This window comes from Dermacentor variabilis, chromosome 2 (genome assembly GCF_050947875.1).
Source record: "Dermacentor variabilis isolate Ectoservices chromosome 2, ASM5094787v1, whole genome shotgun sequence".
Lineage (NCBI taxonomy): Eukaryota > Metazoa > Arthropoda > Arachnida > Ixodida > Ixodidae > Dermacentor > Dermacentor variabilis.
In genome coordinates, this window is record NC_134569.1 from 227,017,196 (window position 1) to 227,041,120 (window position 23,925).

General features: G+C 46.4%; 5 non-coding genes across 5 annotated transcripts; all 5 read right to left on the reverse strand.

Moving 5' to 3' along the window:
- Positions 1 to 581: 581 nt before the first annotated feature.
- TRNAE-UUC (transfer RNA glutamic acid (anticodon UUC)) lies at positions 582 to 654 on the reverse strand. Its single transcript has one exon. It is a non-coding gene; the product is annotated as a tRNA-Glu (tRNA).
- A 5,328-nt stretch (positions 655 to 5,982) lies between these two features.
- On the reverse strand, positions 5,983 to 6,054 carry TRNAE-UUC (transfer RNA glutamic acid (anticodon UUC)). The gene has a single exon. It is a non-coding gene; the product is annotated as a tRNA-Glu (tRNA).
- Positions 6,055 to 13,829: 7,775 nt separating this feature from the next.
- TRNAE-UUC (transfer RNA glutamic acid (anticodon UUC)) lies at positions 13,830 to 13,901 on the reverse strand. The gene has a single exon. It is a non-coding gene; the product is annotated as a tRNA-Glu (tRNA).
- A 78-nt stretch (positions 13,902 to 13,979) lies between these two features.
- Positions 13,980 to 14,051, reverse strand: TRNAQ-CUG (transfer RNA glutamine (anticodon CUG)). The gene has a single exon. It is a non-coding gene; the product is annotated as a tRNA-Gln (tRNA).
- A 224-nt stretch (positions 14,052 to 14,275) lies between these two features.
- Positions 14,276 to 14,347, reverse strand: TRNAE-UUC (transfer RNA glutamic acid (anticodon UUC)). Its single transcript has one exon. It is a non-coding gene; the product is annotated as a tRNA-Glu (tRNA).
- Between the last annotated feature and the right edge of the window lie 9,578 nt (positions 14,348 to 23,925).

Sequence of the window (23,925 nt, forward strand, 5' to 3'; positions counted from 1 at the left end):
CACTCGCCAGCGCTCCCGGGTGACTTCCGTCACTTTGCCAAAGGAAGCCAGCGCAGTCTTTACGTCTTCATCATCCACACCATGAAGAAGCCAGTGAAGACGAAGCTTCACCTGCTGTTCTTTAGGGTCGATGACCAGGCAGCGACGTCCTTTATTTGAAGCTCCTTCAGTGCCGCCAGCTTGTGGGCCGCCTCGGCTGTGTTCATCTTCACCGCCCATACGTGGTTGATTTGGTACGCTCCAAGGGCGACGACGCCAGAGAGCATACCAACAGCTTGAAGCGCGTCTCGAAAATCCTCTACACGAAACGGGCGCACACGAGCGCCGCCGTGCAAAAAAAAACTGTTTAAAACGATGCGTCCTGTAGGTGGCCGAGGCAAAATAATCTGGAAATCCTTATCGTCCTCTGTCGAAAGCCTGTTGCCGCGGCTAACAGCTGCATATGCCGCTCCATTGGAGCTCATGATCCCGCGATCCGTTTAGCTCGGGAGCCGGAAGCAGAATGAAGAAAACGCCTCACCGAGATTTGAACTCTGATTGCTGGATTCAGAGTGCTAACCGGTACAGCATGAGACCGCACACTTCCGACGCCGGGAATCGAACCTGGGCCTCCTGGGTGAAAGCCAGGTATCCTAACCACTAGACCACGCGGAATTCGAAACACGGTCAAGCAGCGCGGCTGCCGCTCACTAAGCACTGTAGGTGAACTGGGAGAAGCAAAAGCAAAAAAGGTCTCCCCGAGATTTGAGCTCGGATTGCTGGATTCAGAGTCCAGAGTGCGAACCGTTACACCATGAGACCGCACACTTCCGACGCCGGGAATCGAACCCGAGCCTCCTTTGTCGAAGCCAGGTATCCTAACCACTAGACCAGGCCGTTTTTGTTTTCTTTATTGCCGAATTCGACGTACTCAAAGTTTACAAAGAAAAACGTGCGGACCATACTTTGGCCAACACTGTACTAAAATTTATTTAACAACGCTAATTCATCAAATAAGGAGATCCATTGTGGTGGATCAGACAGCGCTTTGAAAGCATCTCACACACACACAACACACTCAATGAGGTTTTCCCGAGCCGGTCGAACAACAAGATCTCCGTTTTGAAATTGCAATCTAGTTTTCCACATAGCGTGGAGGCTCAGGATCATAAGGTCACACGGGACATCCTCGGCGTTATCAATCGGTAAGAAGCGCATTTCATATGGGTCTAAGGGTAACTGTTTTTTCAATGTTCTCTGCAGAACATCCCAGTTAAACATGGCGTCCCAGCAATCTAGGAATCCATGTTCTATTGTTTCGGTTTTTTACATAATAAGCAGTCGGTGCTCCAGGGGATGAAAATACCCTTCTCATGAAGCCAGGTCATAACGGGAAGTGCGTTTGTGTGCAATTTGAAGAAAAAGGATTTAGCTGATGGCCGTATTGGCATTTTTTTTCACTCTCTTTAGAACGTCTTGTCCTGTGCCTCCACGTTGCGGTAAACGGTAGAAATGTGGAGGGAACATCGTGTCCACGAGATCTCTGTATAGTTTTTTTCTTGGTAACGGTGGACAGGTATTGCTGTGAAAAACATACTTTCAACATCTTATATGAACATACCACTTCACGTAGGTAACCAGTCACTGCTCCTGGCATATTGTGAACAGTCGAAACAATGAATCCTGGAAGTTGTCTGCACAGCCGCACCTGTATCACCATCCGTAGAAAAGGATCGTTTTGATCCCGTAAAAACTCAAAGCGTGACACGACTTGTCGCAGAAACAAATGAGCTAAACCAAGCCTACCTTTCTTGGCCGGGAGGAACAAGTTCGTTCGACTCATCCTCACCAAGGTGGAGGCCCAAATGAAAATAGCGAAAGCACGGTGAACTTTTTGTACGCTTACCTTCGCAGCACACAACACATTCATAACGTACCATATCTTAGAAACTAAAAAAAGATTGCCAACAGTGGCTCTAGAAAACATTGACAATTGTTTTCCTCTCCACCCGTCAGCCTTTTCCTTTGCTTTCGACACTTGATCGAGCGAGTACGATTCAAGTTCACGGTTTTTTCCAAGAGGCACACCCAAGTATTGCGTTGGTAACGTCGACCACTTCAGTCGATAAAAGGTCTCCGGCGTGTCTTTCCAACTAGCATGCCAGAAGCCGTAACTCTTATCCCAGTTTATCTGGGCTGCAGTTGAATCACAAAACTTTTCAAGTCGTTGCCTCCTTAATGCTCGCTTTGGTTGTGCAGAAAATCGCGATATTGTCGGCACATGCTTAAAATTTTAACGTGTGCTGCCTGCAGCCGATAGCCTGCTATGCGCTCGTTATTTCTGATCGCCAAACAGAATGGTTCGAGATAAGCAGCAAATAGAAGGGTGACAGCGGACATCCTTGCCGCACCGACGAGAGCACGGGAAAGCTATCGGTGAGCTCCCCATTAACAATGATGCACGTTAAGCATATTCTGTACGCCATCATGGTGCCTTCCGTTATGAATTTGCCAACGTTGGCTTGTTCGAGTATGCAGAACAAAGCCTTGTGCGAGACGAGGTCGAACGCTTTTGCCAAATCGATCTGCATCATCGCGACGTGATCGCCAATCGCATCGCAGCACTCAAGCACACTTCGAGTCGTGTGTACATTTGTTGAGATGCTGCGGCCTTTAATGCCACAAGTCTAGTGCGACGCTACCAATGCTTTAGTTACACTTTGGAGTCGCTTGGCCAAAGTTTTCGTGAATATTTTATAGTCGACATTGGCTAGAGTTATCGGGCGATATGACCCTGGCAACAAAAGTTTTTTCTCATCATCACTTTTCGGAATTAGCACGATATACGAGGTTGTGAACGACAAGGGCAATCTTTTTCGCTCATACGCTTCGCTGATAACTTCGTGAAGAACATGAGCCAATGCAGCCTTGAAGGTTTTATAGAAAGTGGCCCCCAAGCCATCTGGCCCAGGTGCTTTACCGATGGATAACTCGTCTATTGCGCACTCAATCTCACTCAGGCTAATGGCAGTTCCAGCCGTGTCCTGACTTCTTCATCAAGCTTTGGCATCAGTGAGAGAAATTCCTTCTGGTAGCTACATTTAGGATTCCGCGGATGAGCTAAAATTGCTTTAAAGTGAACGGCGATCCCTTGCTTGATGTCATTTTTGTTGGATGTAATCTACTTTCTTTTAGCTAGCTGGCGGATTTCTTTCCGACAAGCGTACGTTTTCTCGTCGGATAAAGCTGGTTTCGTTGGCGTTTCTCCCGCCCACAACTTCTCCGATCTTGATCTCACTAGTGCTGCTTTGTATTTTTCGGTATCCGTCCTTTCCAATTCAGTTCTCACTTCCTTTAATTCGTTAACATACACACCAGGCTCGACACGTTCCATGCTAATAAAAAATTGCAGTTGCTGGCGAAGCTTTGTTTCTGCTTGTTTCAGGTTGTGTCGGATGACACTGCTTCTTTCAATGTCCATTGTTTTTACTTTCTGTTTAAATTCTTCCCATTGAATGGCAAAGCTTAATGGCTTGGCTGAAGTCAGGTTTTCTAGTTCCTTCGCTACAGCATCTACAAAAGGATCGTCATTCAACAACTGCGCATTCATTTTCCAGAGAGCCCAGTTAAAGGGCCGTTTGCTCTGTCCTTTTCCGAACGTCGCAGTTACCAAGCAGTGATCACTGTAAGCTACAGCTTGCACATCATATTCACAACATAAGGGCATTAGTTCGTCTAACACGTATAATCTATCTAATCGAGCGTGGCTATCACGCTAGATGTGGATAAATCGCGGGCGAGTACCGCTGGCAAAAACACTACCCACATCTTCCAGGTCATAATCATGCACCACTACGTTTAGGAATTCGGCACTGTTATCACGAACGCGTGAACATATTGCTCGGTCTTCAGCATAGCAAACACAGTTAAGATCACCCAGCAGTATTACGACCTTGGAACAGTTTACGTACGCTTCAAGACGCTCAAAGAAAGATCGGCGGTCCGTTTCAATATTCGGCGCATAGATACAAAGAGCACGCTAATCCACACCCCCAAAACAAAAATCAGCCACTAAGAGGCGCCCAGTTTCACACGAAAACACTGACTGCAAACAAATGCCAAAATTATTTCTTAGGAATGTAGCGCAGCCGCCTGAACCACCAACCGCGTGACAAACGCACACGTCAAAGTGAGCTCTGAAATTGGACACCATTCTGTCGGTTAGCTCTTGGCTCTTAATTTTCGTTTCTTGGATTCCTACTATATGTAAGTCATTATCCAAGAGGAGACGACATAGCTTAGATTGCAGTCTTCTTGCACTGAGCCCTCGTACATTTAGCGTAGCTACACGTAGCGTTCCTTCGACATTATCCGCCATGGCTGCACGGTAGAATGGTGCCCATTACAGTTACACAACTATGAGCGCTCATAAAGGTGCGCCGATAACCACGTCGAATGCCTCTAAAGGAGACGCAGCTCGACCTTCCGGAAACGGCACTCAAGTGCAACTTGGCCCCCCTTTCCTGGCAAGGTTCTAAAGAATTATCGCTCAGGATGACGGCCACTGCACTCACCAACCCCCCAACCCCACTCGAGCTAGACAGCACGGACTTACGGAGGCAGTTTACCCGCCTGCCGTGTAACGACCGTAATGTTCGGCCGCGGCTTCAAGGTTGACCTTCTTATACCTGACGCTTTGGGCGGTGGCTCGTCTCCGCCACTGCCGTCCTGTTCCGCCGTCCGGCTAACGGTCTGGTTGTGGGGCCGTTACCCCGTCGGTTGGCTAGTTGGGCCGGTAACGGTGTCCATGCCTTCAGGTTCAACGAGGCAGGAGGTTGCCTCCGTCTCAGGTGGGGTTTTCTCTTCAGCACTCGGCATGGCCGTAATGCCCTCTGCAGTCGCTTGTTGGTGTCCTGTGGCTACAGCTTGAACGACTTGTTTCTCCTCCGGTTCAAGCCGTACCACCGACTTTGTCACGACGTCAGCTGCTTCACCCACCACGGACGACGTGTCTTCCATGTCCGCCTCGTCCATGAGTAGGGCAGAGTTGTCCTCGTTGCCCACGGGTCAGGTCACGCTAGCGTACGTGCGCTCGCACTGACTGTCATCATGACCGAAGCGTCGACAGGCACCACACCGTGGAATACGGCACTCGCGACGAATGTGGCCCATGCCGCGGCAGCGCAGGCAGAGAGGAGCCCTGCCCGCCACAACCACGAGAGCCACTTCGCCGGCGACGCTCACCTGATGCGGAAGGTCGTCGAGCTTTACGCCAGGCTTCAACTTCAGCGTAACCAGCCTTGTTGTTGAGTTGTTATCAGCCACGCCGTGAACCCGCCAGTGCTCGCGGACGGTGTCCGTGACCTTTACAAACGGCGCGAAGGCAAGGCCTACGTCCTCGTCAGAAACGCTGGGCACTGAAAGCCAATGCACTTTCAGGCGTACGTCCTGGCTGGTGGGGTCAATGACGAGACACCGGCCATTTTTGACCTGCAGCTCTCAAACGCTGACGATATTTTTCATGGCTGATGTGCGGGACACGGCCCGCACATGGCTCATACGATAGGCCCCGAGAGCAGCCACTTCCGGCAGGAGCGATAACTGAGCGAGCGCGTCGCGAAAATCTTCCACACGGTATGGGCGGGCCCTGATATCACAGTCTAGGAAAACCGTATTCAAAACGAAACGCCCTGTCGGCAGACTGGGCAAAACAACTTGGTACTCGTTGTCCGAGGCAGAAATCCTGTTACCGCGGCCCGTCCGGGCCGCTGAAGCCGCTCCTACGGCGCCCATGACATACACATCCGTCACGCTCGGTAGCCGGAAGTGGAATAGCTGACACTAGACCACGCCGGATTCGAGACACGGTCAAGCAGCGCGGCTGCCGCGCACTGAGCACTGTAGGTGAACTGGGAGAAGCAAAAAAGGTCTCACAGAGATTTGAACTAGGATTGCTGGATTCAGAGTCCAGAGTGCTAGCCGTTACACCATGAAACTGCACACTTCCGACGCCGGGAATCGAACCCGGGCCTCCTGGGTGAAAGCCAGGTATCCTAATCACTAGACCACGCCGGTTTTTTTTTCTTTATTGCCGGATAATCACAGATGCAGTACATTCACCATACTAAGGTAAGAACAAAACAAAGTGCTAGATAGTCATTACATATACTTCTCGAAATGCACGTGTTAAAAACTCTTTAAGGTTACCAGTGTATCCAGTAGAGGTACCCATTCTGGTGGTTCAGCCGAGATTTATACACGTATCTTATTTGTGAAACACTTTCAATAAACTATTGTCTGGCTGGTTTGACGTCCACATCAGCATTTCGTACGGCCATTCGTGTTTTCCATATGCCGTGTAGGCTCAGCGTCATGATCTTGTCATAGGGCACGGCGTTTTCTTTTTCAACTGGGAGAAAGCGGATACCGTAGGATGATATAGGGAGCTCTTTTTTCAGCGTTCTCTGCAAGACATCCCAGTGGAATATTGCATTCCTGCAGTCTAAGAAAATGTGTTCGATTGTCTCAGGCTTTGAACAAATGAGACAATTAACTGACCACGGTACGAACAGTCCTCTCTCTTGCAACCATGGTTTAACTGGCAAGGTATTGGTATGGAGCTGAAAGAAGAACGTCTTAACTGAGGAGCGGACTGTCATTCTTTTAACACGTTTCAACACGTGTCCTTCTAAGCCTACATAATACATGGCACGATATATGGGCACTGGCAACATAATATCACTCAGATCCCTGCATAAACGCTTTTTAGGTACATTACTTAGGTACCCCATTGAGAATCTCACTTTTAGCATTCGAAAAGACATAACGACCTCACGAAGAAAGCCGCGAACACTCCCTTTTTTTGTTGCATTTGATACAACATATTCAAGAATTACATCACTCATTCGTAATCGTAAAATTGTTCGCAGAAATCTGTTATTTTGGTCGCGCAAAAAAATCAATGTTAACACAACTTGTTTGAGAAATAAATGACATAAACCGCCGTTACGGTCTGATCGAAATAAATTAGTTCTGCTGCATCTTTCCCATGTTGAACGCCACACGAACACTGCAATGACTCTGTGCAACTTCTGCACTTTGGTACGACACATACAAATCACTTGAAGAACATACCACACTTTCGCGACTAAAAACCCGCTGCAAACTGTAGAACGCGCGAAAACGGAGAAATCCCGCCCACACCATTTATCTGTTTGTTCCCTAACACGTTTGGTTTCCTCGTTCCAGTATTGCGTGGTATCGCGATAATGTTCTAAGGGCAATCCGAGATATTTGACAGGTGTCACAGTCCATTTCATGTTAGCGAAATAATCTAACGTGTTTTCCCACGACCCATGCCAGAAGCCTAAACATTTGTTCCAATTTATCATACTGCCCGTGAGCGAGCAAAAAAGTTCTGCTTCTTTAACGGTCTCCTGAACGATTTCCTTATCGCCACAGAAGACTGCTATGTCGTCAGCATAACACAGTATTTTAACTTCACTTGCGAGTAATTTGAAACCATTTATTGTGTCATTATTAAGAATTTTTAAGCAGAAAGGTTCGAGAAAAATTGCAAACAATAATGATGGTTATGGACACCCTTGCCTAATACTACACTGAACTTTGAAACTTTCGCTGACACTTTTGTTTACGATCATGCTAGCTGAACTGTGAGTGTAACACATTTTCATACCAGTCGCAATCACAAACCCAACATTAATATATTCCAAAAGACTAAAAAGAATGTGATGTGATACACGATCGAAAGCTTTTTCTAGATCAAGCTGTAACATTGCTACCCGTTCTGAAAAGTCATCGCAGTATTCAAGTACACTTCTGGTAACATGAATGTTAGCAAATATCGAGCGTCCCCTGATCCCGCATGTCTGGTGGGGCCCTACCAAAACTGTGATCACGGTTTGTAACCTTTTTGCCAGTACTTTCATATATATTTTGTAATCTACATTGCTTAAGCTTATCGGTTGATAGGACGAGACCGATAGAAGTTTAACTGGGTCATATGTCTTGGGTATTAATACAACGTGAGCACAGTTGAAAGATAGGGGCACTGCATTTTCATTATATGCTTCGGTTATTATATGATGCAGGGCTTTTGCCAGATCCACTTTAAAAGCTTTGTAAAAACGACTGCTTAAACCATCCGAGCCTGGAGATTTGCCTACAGATAACTCATCAATTGCGCCTTCAATTTCGCGTACAGTAATATCTGCTTCAAGGCGGGTCTTCACGTCATCATCTAACCTTTGCATTAAGTGAAGGTACTCATTTTCAAAGCCGGTTGCAATATCAATTTTAAGACCTAACAGACTTTTGAAGTACTCTACAAAAGCAAGTTCAATTATCCGTTTGTCTTTTGTAATAACGCCCTCGTACTGTATTTCTTTTATTTCATTTCTGACGGCATATCTTTTCTCGTCCGCTAGTGAGCGCTTAGTAGGCGTTTCTCCCAACCACAGTCTTTCGCCACGAACGCGAACAATGGCTCTCTTATATCTTTCGACATCTATTGCTTCCAGTTTGTTTTTGACATCTTTAATTTCATTATTTAATGCCCCTGGTTGCGTGCTTTCTGTGTTCAGCAAATAGTCTAATTGACTACAAAGCACATTTTCTTCGTTTCTTTCACTGCGGCGTAGCGCGCATGCCCTCTCGATTGCAATGATCTTAATCTCTTGTTTGACCAGCTACCATTCAGCGATGAAACTATCCGTTTTAGACAGTAGTCTTTCTATGCATTCTTTTGCTTTGCTCACAAAGTTATCATTGCCCAGAAGCTTATCATTAAAATTCCAATGTGTCCAAGTGAATGCTGACCCTTTGTGCTTTGCTCCTAAAGGAACCATAACCAAACTGTGATAACTGAATGAAACATGTTTTACGTTATAATCTTGGCACAGCGGCACTATATTTGCGGATACGTATAATCTGTCCAAGCGTGCATGGGTTGTGCGTTGGGAGTTAGTGAACTGTGGCCGTTTTCCGCCAGCTGCAATATGACCAATATCTTCTAGGCAGTGATCCTGAACTATCGCGGTTAATTTTATGGCACTATCATCGCGTAGCGGTTCGTTCTTTATTCTATCGGCAGAAGCACACACACTGTTAAAATCGGCAAGCATTAGAATAATTCTTTCAGAACCCAGAGCTAGACCGGGACTTCTCAATCGAAGAGATACGCACGGCGCTTCAGAACCTAAACAGCAAGTCAGCGCCGGGGCCGGACAGCGTAACTAACAAGGCACTTAGAAACCTCGACGAAACCTCAATCGAAACCCTCACAGAGGAAATCAACAAAATCTGGAGGAACGGAGCACTACCCGAAGACTGGAAAACGGCCCTCATCGTGCTCATCCCAAAGCCTGGCAAGGCGCCCAACATCAATAACCTCAGACCTATCTCGCTGACGTCTTGCGTCGGCAAGGTAGCCGAGCAAGCGGTCCTAAACAGGCTCTCGAGGCATCTCGAAGAAAAAGATGTCTACCCCGCAGCAATGATCGGCTTTAGACCCGGGCTATCCACCCAAGACGCCATGAAGCTCCTCAAGCATGACATCATTGACGCAGACACGAGAGACGCGAGAGTAATCCTAGGGCTAGACTTCGGAAAGGCGTTCGATAACTTATCACATGACTACATACTCGACACGATCTCCAACCTCGACCTCAGAACGAGACTCTACGCTTATACAAAATCGTTCCTGAGCGACAGAACGGCCACCCTCCGTCTAGGGGAATTCAAGTCCCAGAAATACAAACTCGGTGGCAAGGGCACACCTCAAGGTTCTGTCATCTCTCCGACGCTTTTTAACCTTGCGCTAGCCGGCCTAGGCAAGAAACTGGATCGAATCGAGAAGGTCAAATACACGATATACGCAGATGACGTAACGCTTTGGGTCCCCGGAGGTAACCTGGGATCCATTGAAAGCGCTCTGCAGCAAGCGATCGACGCGATCGAGGAATACCTCGCTCCCACCGGCCTGCGATGTTCGCCTGTGAAGTCGGAGCTCCTCGTCTACAAACCATCGAAAAGCGGTCCCAAGCCAAAGAACGAAATCAGAGACACACACTCCATTACTCTCAGAACAAAAGACGGAGGAACCATTCCACACTTCAGCAAAATCAGAGTCCTTGGAATGCTCATTGAGAGCAACGGCTCTAACGCCGCGACAGTGGAGAAGATCGTGACAAAGTCTAATAATGCCTTGAATCTCATACGACGCGTAGCAAACAGACAACACGGCCTTAAGGAAGAAAATCTCCTCAAGCTAACACACGCCTTTGCGCTATACCACTTCACCTACGAGGCGGCCATGCACAAATGGAAGGTAGCAGAGAAGGACAAACTCAATGTACAACTGAGGAAGCTAGTCAAACTAGCGCTGGGAATCCCCAAGAACACCGAGACAGAGCTCCTGCTGCAACTGGGGGTGCACAATACACTTGAAGAAATCGCCGAAGCTCAAGAACGGGCTCAATGGACAAGACTCTCTGGAACCAAGCCAGGTAGAGAAATCCTAGCCAAACTGGGTCATGACACCACAGTAATGGCGAATCTATATCAATGGGTTCCGACGGACACGCGCAACTCCTGCACGGTTCGCCCACTCCCGCGGAACATGAATCCCGCGCACCATCAACCCAGAAGGCTGGCACGCGGATCGTTCATCCTGCGCGAAATACGTGATAAGAAGATGTTAGCCTGTTTCGTAGACGCGGCACAGTACCCGACCAGGAAGGCTTTCGTTGCCACCACGATCAATAAGCAGGGTCAAGTCACAAACGCTCTCACAGTCAAGAGCCACAAGTCCGAAGTAGCAGAACAGGTCACCATCGCACTCGCGCTCACAGACCCGACCACCACCCACGTCTACAGTGATTCACGCTCGGCCGTCAAAGCCTTTCAGAAAGGAGCAATTGCAAGCCAAGCTCTACACATAATCAATAGATCCGCACCGCTGCAGCATCACACCATCTGCTGGTTCCCGGTTCCCCTCGGAGATATCGAGGACGCCCCTCGCAATCTCAATGAGATGGCTCACAGGAGCGCGCGAGACCTAACCCTCCGCGACGCCACCTATTCTGGTCGTGACCATCCCAGCGAGAATCGTGACCCTCCCTCCACATATAACGAGATAACAAAGCACTTTTATCTAGACCGCAGAATATACAGCACACCTCACAATAAGCTCACCAGGCCTCAAGCCCTCACGTTCAGAATGCTTCAAACAAACACGTACCCCACGCAGAACAGACATCACTACATGACTGACCTATACAAAACATCATATTGCGAAAATTGCCATAGCACACTAGACGTACATCACTTGCTCTGGCCGTGTGGTCGGACCCACGCAAACAAGGATCAAGACTCCGCCAGGCTACAAGAAGCATTACGTAGCATGGACGTAGCATTACGTAGCAGCTCTGGGCCGTCCAGCGAGCCCACGATGCGGCCAGGGAGTTACAACTCCCGATCCCAACGTGGGAGTAGCCCGCTCTATGGGTCCTTGCGTCCCGTAGCTCGCAGGACCTTTCATTAAAGTTATTAAATCCAAAAATTCAGAATTTAAAAAGCAGCCAAATCTTTAAAAAAAAACTGAGCGCTCGGTTTCTCTGTTAGCGCGCGTACAAACATAATGCCCGCCATTTCAAAGCAGAGAAAAGAAAATCACACACGACTAACCGCCCAGTTTTACACACAGTCACGTTCTCTACTACAATTTCCAGGGAGCTGCGTAGTAACAAGGCACACCCTCCGGACGAGCCTACTGCGTGACACACACATAACCCGCCGTGGTTGCTCAGTGGCTATGGTGTTGGGCTGCTGATCACGAGGTCGCGGGATCGAATCCCGGCCGCGGCGGCCGCATTTCGATGGGGGCGAAATGCGATAACACCCGTGTACTTAGATTTAGGTGCACGTTAAAGAACCCCAGGTGGTCGAAATTTCCGGAGACCCCCACTACGGCGTGCCTCATAACCAGAAAGTGGTTTTGGCCCGTTAAACCCCACTAAAAAAACACACATAGTAGCTTCGAGTAAAAGGTTCTCCAATGCGATCTGTTTGATCTTGGCTTTCGACTTTGGTTTCTTGAATTGCTACGATGTCAAGGTCATTTTCCAGTAAAAGGCGGCTTACTTGGTTCTGTCGACGCCTTGCAGAAAGGCCCCGCACGTTTAACGTGCCTATGCTAAGCGGCGCGTCAAGTTTTACTGCCATTTATGAGAATGATGAAACAGGTCGCATGGCGCTCAACTTGTTCTGCGCGAGGCTGAAAATTTTGACTGAAAGCTTTTCTGTCTTCAGTTGCCACGTGCAAACACATCATGAGTGCCTCAGAAAGAAGGAACTGGAATTCCAGCCCCTTAGCTTGTCCTCGCCCACATTTAGCATGTGTAGCGTCGGAACCAGGATGCTGACCCCGGCTTCACTGAACCAGGGGGCTACGTGCCCCCGGGTATATGACGGCTCAGTGGTACGTCGGGCTTTGGCTTAAAGCTCGTGCGGCGCCCTTGGGCCGCTTTAGGGGGTGGCTCGCCGGCATTGGGCTCGTTTGAGGCCGCGTTCACTGCTGCTGTCGCATCGGTCTTCGAATCCTTCATGTCGACATCTTCGGATTTCTCCAGAGGCGTTGACTGACTCTTGATGGCTTTTTTCCCTGAACTGTTGGACGCACTGGTATTGGCCGCAGGAGGCAGCACAGGTTGTACAACTTGCTCACCGTTATCCTCCTCCTCTTTGTTTACGTTGGGCGAATGCGACGAACGGGGCGTTTCCTCTTGTTCGGGTTCTCTGGTCTTGCTGGTAGAAACATCCTCAGCTTCCGATTCATCCATTTGTAGCGCTGCGTTGCCGTCCCACGCAAATCGGCCTGTAACCTTCGCATAAGTCTTCACGCACTCTTCCTCAGCGTGGACAAAATGTCTGCACAGCGCGCACCGAGGAACACGACACCCGCGTCGCATGTGGCCAGTCCCTTTACACCGTAGGCAAAGTAGAGCTCTTCCAGCCACTACGACTAATGTCAGGTCACCTGCTACTCGTAGTTGATGTGGGATGTCTTCCTCCGTGTAGCCTGCCTTGAGCTGAAGACTGATAATACGCGTAGTGGAGCCTTTGTCCGATAACCCTTCCGTTCGCCATCGCTCTCTTGCGACTTCGGTGACTTTTCCGTAGGGTGCAAACGTGGTCCGTATGTCTTCGTCGTCCCCATAATGAAGGACCCAACGCAGCTTTAGTCGAACATTTCGGTTGTTTGGATCTACGACGAGACAACGGCGTTCCTTCACGGTCACTTCAGTTGCAGAAAGCAACCTATTCTTAGCCTCCGTAGTCTTCAGCGTGACCGCCCACACATGGTTCATTTGGTATGCCCCTAACGCTTCAACGTGAGGGAGCATTGCCAAAGCCCCCACCCCCCCACCTAGTGCATCACGAATATCTCCGACACGGTAGGGCCTTCCACGAACATCCGCATGAAAAAATACAGTGTTTAAAACAATACGACCGGTTGGTAGAGCAGGTAAAATAATTTCATAATCCTGGTTGGCACTCGCTGCATTGCGGTTTCCACGGCTACACATAGCCGCTGACACCGCCCCAGAGGAGCGAAACATTCCTCGACCGTTCACGGCGGTGGCCGGAAGTGGAATTCCAGTAGACCTCGCCGGATTCGAGACACGGTCAAGCCACGCGGCTGCGCTCACAAAGCACTGTAGGAAAACTGGGAGAGGCAAAAGCAAAAAAGAAGGTCTCACCGAGATCTGAACTCGGATTGCTGGATTCAGAATCCAGAGTGCTAACCGTTACACCACGAGACCGCACACTTCCGACGCCGGGAATCGAACCCGGGCCTCCTGGGTGAAAGCCAGGTATCCTAACCACTAGACCACGCCGGATTCGAGACATGGTCAAGCACCGCGGCTGCCGCTCACTGATCTCTGTAGGAAAACTGGGAGAGGCAAAAGCAAAAAAGAAGGTCTCACCGAGATTTGAACTCGGATTGCTGGATTCAGAGTCCAGAGTGCTAACCGTTACACCACGAGACCGCACACTTCCGACGCTGGGAATCGAACCCGGGCCTCCTGGGTTAAAGCCAGGTATCCTAACCACTAGACCACGTCGGATTCGAGACATGGTCAAGCACCGCGGCGGCCGCTCACTGATCTCTGTAGGTGAACTGGGAGAAGCAAAAGCAAAAAAGGTCTCACCGAGATTTGAACTCGGATCGCTGGATTCAGAGTGCTAACCGTTACACCACGAGACCGCACACTTCCGACGCCGGGAATCGAACCCGGGCCTCCTGGGTGAAAGCCAGGTATCCTAACCACTAGACCACGCCGAATATTTTTCTATTCTATTGCCGGTCTTCGACATTGTACAGAGCACATTATACAGAACAAAATTACAATACACAATTAACAAATACAAAACATTTTGAAAGGATATACATGGGTCATTCCACGCCAACTGTCCCAACCTTGGCGCTGGACCATCAGCGATTTCTTTGAAAAAAATTGAGGACTATCTATTTAAAGCAAGAAGTCTTTCTGTAAAACATTTTTGCGAAAAAAGAATTTTCCGCCCCGCTAGGAACATCTGAAGTTCTTTAGGAAGCTCGAAAGTATGAGTTGTAAAACGCATTGTCCAAAAATTTTCTCTTCTTAAATTAGGCACGCACACAATTTTCCCTTGAGAATTAAGATAGGCTTTTCACTTAAAAAAGGTTTTATCGATCTTTACGTTTCCGTGACTTTTTTATACGGCACTAAATATGCAAAATTTGGTGCATATTGGGAATTTTTTTGCAGAAAGACAACTTTTACCTGAAGGTTATATTTTATAGTAACTAATTGCCAGCAAGTTGTACTCTAAGTGAAAAATAATTTGGGACGAATATAACGTGAAATGGCCTGTACAGCTGGCGACAAAGTTGCAAAAAAGTTAATTTTATCCTATGTTCAGACGTAAATTTAGCATTGAGGTGGTCGGGGTAAAAATACGCTACATAGTGTATTTATTAGAAAAACTCATTGTCTACAAACTGAGAAAGTTTTATCAAATTACTTTTTGTTTTAAGCAAGAAAATAATTTTTGAATTTGTGTTATGCCGGTCTGTGCGCTTGCACGTGTTTTCCCTTCGTAGGAAAGCGTCCTAGCGGTAAGTAGAACTTGCGTGGACGCAAAACTTTCTGAGTCGATGGAGGAACATCTAGACAAGATAATCAGCTCCTCAAGTGTTTATTTGAATGCTTTATTAGAAATTATTAGTCTGGCCAATAAAAAACGCGAGCCCCAATTGAACGCATTTAACCGGATGTCGCCGTACACCGACGGCCTGCACATCACGCGGCATCGGAAAGTTACGCCGGTGAGTACAGAGGGCAGTTATGTACACTAAGATTTAGAAATGGGTGAAAACTTTGTGATTAAGAAAATAATTTGTTGCTTTATTACGGCAAATATGTAGCAAATATCAGCCAACACAATCGTGTTCTAGCGACCATGTTTCTTCTGCAAAAAACAAGTAGCAGACGAAACTCTACGATGCTCTAGTAGGCAGACGTCCTAGCAGACATCCTTGGATCATTGCAAAGCAAGGCTGTGCAATTTTGCTAACGAGTGCTGGATATCCTCTGTGCGGCTTGCACATTGAGCAAAGGCGGCTCTTCAGTCGGTGATATGTAGCAGTTGTGCCATTGGAGAAGCTCTATTCATGACATTACCTGTACTTGTCACACTTTTGTGAAGGCCCTTCTATTTTGTCATGGAAGCGCCTACTCTTCCTTTGACACCATGCTACGAGGGCGCTAACGAAGGTATGTTTTTTCTTTCGGAGAAACCTACGCTATTGAACACACGACTTTATTCTTAATATCTGGTCTTCGAGCAAACTTCATAGCGTTGCGATGACTTTCCTTTACTAGCACCTAAACAATTGCTATTTGTTTGAAGTGGTCTATGTCGAGCGTCGAGATTTCATTTATTTAGCATTCGCGTATGCATTACTTTGTGAAACCAGCATATAAAACCCTGAATGGCCTAAAGACCAAAAGCGACGAGACACTGAATACGTACTTTATATCGATTGCTTGGTCTTGTTTTTATGAGTCCACTAAGGATATTTTAAGTAAATGAGAGCATCATGTTAATGGAGTGAGATAAAATGAAGTCTATAAACAGAAGTTAGTGAAGTATGTTGTGTATGGATCACATAGTTACGCTAAATAATAGTAAGTATGACTGGCATAGCAGTGCACCAATGAGAAAAAAATAGTCAAAAGTTCATTCTCAAATAATCACGTTTTCGTTTAGGGACAAGGCTTATTGGCCTCTCCGTTAAAATTTTCTTCACTATGGCCACTATGGCATTTATTTTGTGGTTTATTTTTTCAGACAGTACTGCTTCCACACGCGCCTATTTTTTTACGAAAACAGATAGAACTTTTGTTTTATATAGTACACTAGTCTATACACATAATTACCTGTAATTTCACATGTAATTACGTAGCCATTCGTGATTAGTTCATATCACGAGAAGGGGGCAGTGCACGAACAGAAAACGCAGAGCAGAAGGAGTACACTAAACACATTTGCATACCGTCTTTGTGCATGGCCCACCTCTCAGTAGGAACGGATGCACAACTAGCCAATTAGATGTATTGCTGGACTCTGTAATTAGTAGCATCACTGTAACAGTCTCCTCGCTATCGCTTAAACTGCTATCTCTAGTGGCGACTGACCGAATGCCTGCCATTGAAGACGCGCTCTTGTCTAAGAGTACCTTTCTGAACCCAGGTGTTAAATATTATTATTGCATTCAATGTATATGTAAATTACATGAACTGAGTAGTTATATTGCACTTGGTTTTGTTCATATTTATGTAACAAAAACTATGTTTTTGCTCCGCATTTGTTATTTTGTTATCTCTACCGCCCCCCTCACGCAATACTCCTTCTGGAGCCTGTGAGGTATATGCAATAAAAATAAATAAATAAACTCGTATCCGTAGAGGAGGGACGCAGCTTAGTTTCTATGGCATTGCCCAGTTGAGATCAATCAATGTCTTGGTTTCGAGCCCCGCTATAGAGGCTGCATTTGAGTGAAGGCAATATGCAAGAACACTCGTGCAGTCGGTCAAAATTGTTGAGTAGCATCCCTACCGCACGCCCCACAATCAAGTCGTTGTGACTGCATGTAGCCATGTCTTTTAGCAAGGTTTTCAGCAGACTGATGACTCGTTAGGTTCTGCACGAGACTTCACGTGCTACTCAAGTCAAAAGCGATTATAACTTTGTCTCGTATTCGCTGAATAAAAAGAGTGAGTAGATAAATATATCATAAAATTATACACGCCACTGTTTCTTTTCACAGGTGTTTCGCTTCCACCGTGCTCCCTCGGACCTAATGGATGCCACAAAATAACTCAGACTAAGCAGAAGTACATAGTCAATGTTCAGGACCTCACCGAGCCGCAACGCCGCTTACTTACTCTTCGAGCAAAGCAGAAGCAAGGCATCGACACAGTATGTGGCCATCATTACATGGTGTACTTTAAGAAGTACACGTCGCTTATAGCATCAAAATGGTGCTCAAATCCATTTCTGGAGCATAATAAGAATTTTCGGGGGACTTCAGTGATCACAATGTCTCTTGTGAACATGCAACCGTCCTTGGGATTAATTCCAGGAGAGAGGCTCTGTCAGCGCTGTCTCCGTCGTTGTTACCACTCAAGACCAAGAGAGACCCCAGAGCAACAATCGCTGGGAGTTGATGTGCAAGTTGAAGATCAGGCAGCAGAGTCTCCAGCGGATGACCTACCGGCGATAATTCCAGATGCCGTCAACGAGGCTCTCGTAGCCGTAGGTGCGAGCCCTCTTAGAAGAAAACGGGCATGGGGGCGCAGAGAGATTTATGTACAGAACAAAGCAAAAAAACTGCGAATGAATTTGAAGGAAACAATGCGCACCTATCTTGGTCTACGCGAGACATCCACAGCAGTGAAGGAAACGGAACAAGACATTCTTCTCGATGTCTACGTGTCATTAATGAATGAACTAAAGAACAAATTCATGCAAGATGCCCCCCGCCAAAATAAAATCCAGATTCTAACATTGGCTCCGCAATCCTGGTCGCGGAATAAAATTATGAGCTTCTTTGGCGCGTCTGAGCGACAGGTACGTGAGGCATTGAAACTCAAGTCCAATTCCGGAGTCCTGAGCGTGCCGCCACCGAAGAAAGGTCGGCCTCTAAGCAAAGAAGTTACTTGTTCGATCCAACAATTTTATGAGGATGAGTCAGTGTCCCACTGCCTTCCGGGAAAAAAAGACGTGCTGCGTGGTCGTCAAAAGCGTTTGCTGTTAATGAATTTAAAAGAAATGTTCAAGAATTGGAAGGAAACGTCGAAAATGACTTGCGGTTTTTCTACGTTTGCCAGCCTTCGACCCGCACATTGCGTGTTAGCAGGAGGATGTGGCACACACACCGTATGCGTCTGTATGCAGCATCAAAATTTTAAGCTTATGCTCCACGCTTCTGGATTGAGAGAGACCTGCGAGGAGCTACTGGGAACAACAGTGTGCCAAGTAGACAGTGAGCCGTGCATGTTAGACGACTGCAGCAGTTGCCCAGGGACAAAGCACATCGAAACTCTGCTCAAGAACAGCTTGAATCTTGACGCCGAAGAGAACGAAAGCATAGTGGTTAAGCAGTGGGTGAGCGGCACGCGGTGCAGGCTCGAGTCACTTCTGCTTTCACTTGATGAGTTCTTCGAAAGGTTCTTGGAGATGCTGAAGAAACTCAAAGGTCACCATTTTGTTAACAAACAACAAGCACACTATTTTAGACAGTTGAAAGCAAACCTAAGCAACAATGAAGCAGTCGTATTAATGGATTTTGCCGAAAATTATCATTTTATAGTACAGGATGCGCCACAGCAGTTTCACTGGGTCAATATGCAGGCATCGTTGCATCCAGTAGTTATTTATTATCGAGCCACGGAAGGCAGTTGTGATCCAGTTTCCATCATGTCATTCGTTGTGATTTCTGACAGTCTCGATCACGACACAACTGCCGTCTTTGCGTTCCAAGAAGCAATACTAAAAATAGTCAGACAAGATTTTCCTGCAATCACCCACATTCACTATTTTTCCGATGGGGCTGCTTCTCAATACAAAAACAGAAAGAACTTCATCAATCTTTGCCACCACAAAACAGATTTTGACATTTCAGCCGAGTGGAACTTTTTCGCTACTTCACATGGAAAGAGTGCTTGTGACGGCGTAGGAGGAACAGTGAAACGCTTAGCAGCGAAAGCAAGCCTACAAAGACCGTATGAAGATCAGATTTTGACACCGCACCAGCTCTTCACGTGGACACGAAATAATATTCTCGGCATCAGGGCAATATGGGTACCAAAAAACGCTATCGATACAACAAAGCTTCTCCTCGCCGAAAGGCACAAGCATGCGGTTCCCATCAAGAATACTCGCAAGTACCACTACTTCAAGCCAACCTCAAAGCATGCTCTTCAAGTTGGTCTGACTTCATGCTCAAAATTGAAGGAAATCATTATCTCCAGAGAAAATCCATCTGCTTGAATAGTTCGTCCTCCACACGCGATGGTTTGAGCGTGTTTGCAAAAGGAGCAGTTCGCCATGAACAAAAGCAGTGCAGAATCGCATGAGTACGTTGTCGCACTTATTTGTCTGAAATGCGCTGCACACCACAGGCCAATTTATTTTTTCTGTGCTCTCTTTTCCATGTGAGAGAAGTTGTCCACCCTGGGAGGCGCATTTGTTATTGCAAGACCTCGGATGCCATGGAGGAAAGAAACAAAACACGAGTGGCCTGACGTCACGTTTTGGAAGCCTGAAGTGCACCCATGTTGGTGTGCTATCTTCCTTTGCGCCTCAAATGAGTGGTTCTGCACCTCGATGGAGCAGATGGACGCGAAGTTTGAACTTGCGTTGTTACGAAGCGCCGGAAGTGTGTGCTGCCGACGCGGGTCAAAACAATGCCTACGAAACTTCTCCAGCAGTTTTAGCGAAGCAGACGCTCTTGTTTTTTCCGTGGCACGTTGAAGAAGACCACGAAGACCCGCGCCATGATTGCTTGAGTGTGTGTTGCTGGCTGACACTCACCCTCACAGACCCAAACACAACTTTCATGCTTATACACCACACTCCAAATGCAGCTTTTTCCGTGAACAAAATGTGCTGCGAAAAAGACACCAGCGTAAAAATCTTATCTAACTTTTCAGAGACCGAGAAGAGCAGCAAAAGCTTCGGGAGTGCAGTTGCTATGGCAATGTTGACATTTGGGGTACCAATCTCAGTGCTCTTTTGTGAAAAACAGCACGTGACTTCCGCCACACTCTCTCCAATACGTTCATGCAGGTCGGCGTCTCTCCTGGGTTTCTTCCATGTCGGATGCAATAAACAATTGCGAAATCAATAGCATGCATTTTTTATTCCTGCGTTCCGACATATAAAAGAATGAGTGCGACCACTCTAAACAGGCATATACAAAAAGACTATTAAGCACAACCGGGAAGAAAAGTATCTGATGCCCTTCTTATTCTATAACGCAAAAGTGGGACAGTAAAAAGTGTAATCCTGCTGCAGGCGGATCTGGATGAGTATTTCCACGCTTCAGCATATATAGTCTGACTTCTCTGGCAGATATCACCAATAAATGTTCTGATGTTTTGCTAGAGCCACTACAGAAATACATTGTAGTTGTAGGTACCGGAAATGTTTGCACTTGAAATCTCCCTCCTTTTATTTAAACCAATTATTGCGGCCTGCCAATGCCTAAGAGACGTCATTCTTACTTTATTCTGAACATTGCTGCAAAAAGACCGTCAGGGGAAGTGCAAGCATTTAAACATACTACGTTTCGTGTGAAAAAATATAATGCATCTGAGGAGCATAGGAGCGTGTTTTAGGATTAGAGCCGCAACCTTTTTACAGTCGATAACTCGAACGAGCCTTCCCATTTTTTTTCTTCGGTTATCGCAGACTGGATGTTAAATCCTGCGCCTCACAAAGGTCAGCGGACTGCCTCATTCGGTCTGTATTTAACATTTAACTACAAGTAAGACAAAGAAGGCGAGCAGCTAAACGTCTTTATTTATTTTCATCATCTTTTTAAATGCAGTATGAACTTAATTAAGCATGCCAAAACATTTAATGACGAGTCGGCATCACTCCTTTAACATCGTTGCCAACATGGTCGCTAGAACACGATTGTGTTGGCTGATATTTGCTACATATTTGCCGTAATAAAGCAACAAATTATTTTCTTAATCACAAAGTTTTCACCCATTTCTAAATCTTAGTGTACATAACTGCCCTCTGTACTCACCGGCGTAACTTTCCGATGCCGCGTGATGTGCAGGCCGTCGGTGTACGGCGACATCCGGTTAAATGCGTTCAATTGGGGCTCGCGTTTTTTATTGGCCAGACTAATAATTTCTAATAAAGCATTCAAATAAACACTTGAGGAGCTGATTATCTTGTCTAGATGTTCCTCCATCGACTCAGAAAGTTTTGCGTCCACGCAAGTTCTACTTACCGCTAGGACGCTTTCCTACGAAGGGAAAACACGTGCAAGCGCACAGACCGGCATAACACAAATTCAAAAATTATTTTCTTGCTTAAAACAAAAAGTAATTTGATAAAACTTTCTCAGTTTGTAGACAATGAGTTTTTCTAATAAATACACTATGTAGCGTATTTTTACCCCGACCACCTCAATGCTAAATTTACGTCTGAACATAGGATAAAATTAACTTTTTTGCAACTTTGTCGCCAGCTGTACAGGCCATTTCACGTTATATTCGTCCCAAATTATTTTTCACTTAGAGTACAACTTGCTGGCAATTAGTTACTATAAAATATAACCTTCAGGTAAAAGTTGTCTTTCTGCAAAAAAATTCCCAATATGCACCAAATTTTGCATATTTAGTGCCGTATAAAAAAGTCACGGAAACGTAAAGATCGATAAAACCTTTTTTAAGTGAACAGCCTATCTTAATTCTCAAGGGAAAATTGTGTGCGTGCCTAATTTAAGAAGAGAAAATTTTTGGACAATGCGTTTTACAACTCATACTTTCGAGCTTCCTAAAGAACTTCAGATGTTCCTAGCGGGGCGGAAAATTCTTTTTTCGCAAAAATGTTTTACAGAAAGACTTCTTGCTTTAAATAGATAGTCCTCAATTTTTTTCAAAGAAATCGCTGATGATCGAGCGCCAAGGTTGGGACAGTTGGCGTGGAATGACCCACATGCCATCAGTCCCATAAGGACTGGCGTTGTCGAATTGAAATTCTTTCAATGCTGTCTGAGGTTCTATCCTCGACAGCCATTCGGGTACACATTCTTGTATTTTCTTTATTTCAGTGAAACTAGACATGCTTTCTCTGAAATAAATACGCGCAGGCCTAGCGTCCGGGTCGCAGTAGTACCCAGACATCCTTGCACGCCATAAACTATGAAGGCCATTGAGCATTATTAGGTCGAAGAAAAGCCCGTCGTCATTTCTTACCGCTAAGTACCTTATCCCATGCGGATTTAACGGTAACTCCATTGTTCTTTGTAGGACATCCCAGAAGAACACCCCGGCCCAGCAATGCAAAAAGACGTGGTCTACTGTTTCAGGTTGCTTGCAAATCAAGCAGTGCGAGCCCCAGGGTACAAGAAGCGACGTTCTTCCATGAATGTCTTCACTGAGAGTGTTCCTGTCTGTAATTTAAAAAAGAATGTGTTTACCCCAGTAGGCACCTCCATATTTTTCACTCACTTAAGGACATCCAGTCCTGATCTTCGACTGTATAGCACTCTCTATAATGGCACTGGAAATACAATGTCGCAAACATCTTTATACAGTGTTTTCCTTCTAACGTCACATAAATACTCTAAAGAAAAACGCACAGAAAGAAAGCGCACACTATCTGCAACTTCTTTAATATAGCCACGAAGCGTTCCGGGCATACTATCTGTACTAACAATAAGTGCCGGCAAAGCGCCTCTCAACCTGAGCTGGCATACAGTACGCATAAACGGATCACGCACATCCCGAAAAAACAAAAATCTGTTGACAAGCTGGCGTACAAAAGGATGCGCCAAGCCCAGCCCCCCTTTCTTCACGTGCCGGAACAGATTGGTTCGGCTACACCTCTCCCTGGTAGAGCCCCCGATAAAAATGGCGAACACTCTGTGCAGAATAAAGGGAAAATCAGACATCCACCCATTCGTAGCAATGTTTTTTTTTGCTCATTTTTTCCTCTCCTCCTTCGTCCTCTTTGCAACCCTTATATTACGCACCCCAACTGCGCAGCTTCTCTTTCGAGGAAACCGTATAGGTTTCCTTTGTAGCAATTGCTACGAACGGTTGGATGTCTGATTTTCCCTTTATTCATTACTTATCTCCACCTTGCGGGTTTCCGCAGAACTACTACGTCAAACTCTTGCCTTTGCTTCGTGTTGTCGACAAATTCGACTTCGCCCTGCCATCTCCTAGCCGCCTGGTTAGCTCAGATAGTAGAGCGGCTGCCCCGGAAATGCAGTGGTCCCAGGTTCGAGTCCCGGACCAGGACGAATTTTTCTTCAACTATGAGGCTTTTCTTTCGAGGAACCCGTATGGGATTCCTTTGTAGCAATTGCTACGAACGGGTGGATGTCTGATTTTCCCTTTATTCATTACTTATCTCCACCTTACGGGTTTCCACAGAACTACTAGGTCAAACTCAGTGCAGCTTTTGCACGTTTACCCTTGAACAGTACAACGTTTGCATGACGTACCACAACTTCGTAATAAAAAAAACATATTACACACAGTTGCTTTTGCGAAAATCGACAGGTTGATGCCTTTCCACCTGTATGCTTTTTTCTTGTTTCTTTTGCTTGGTTCGTCCAGTATT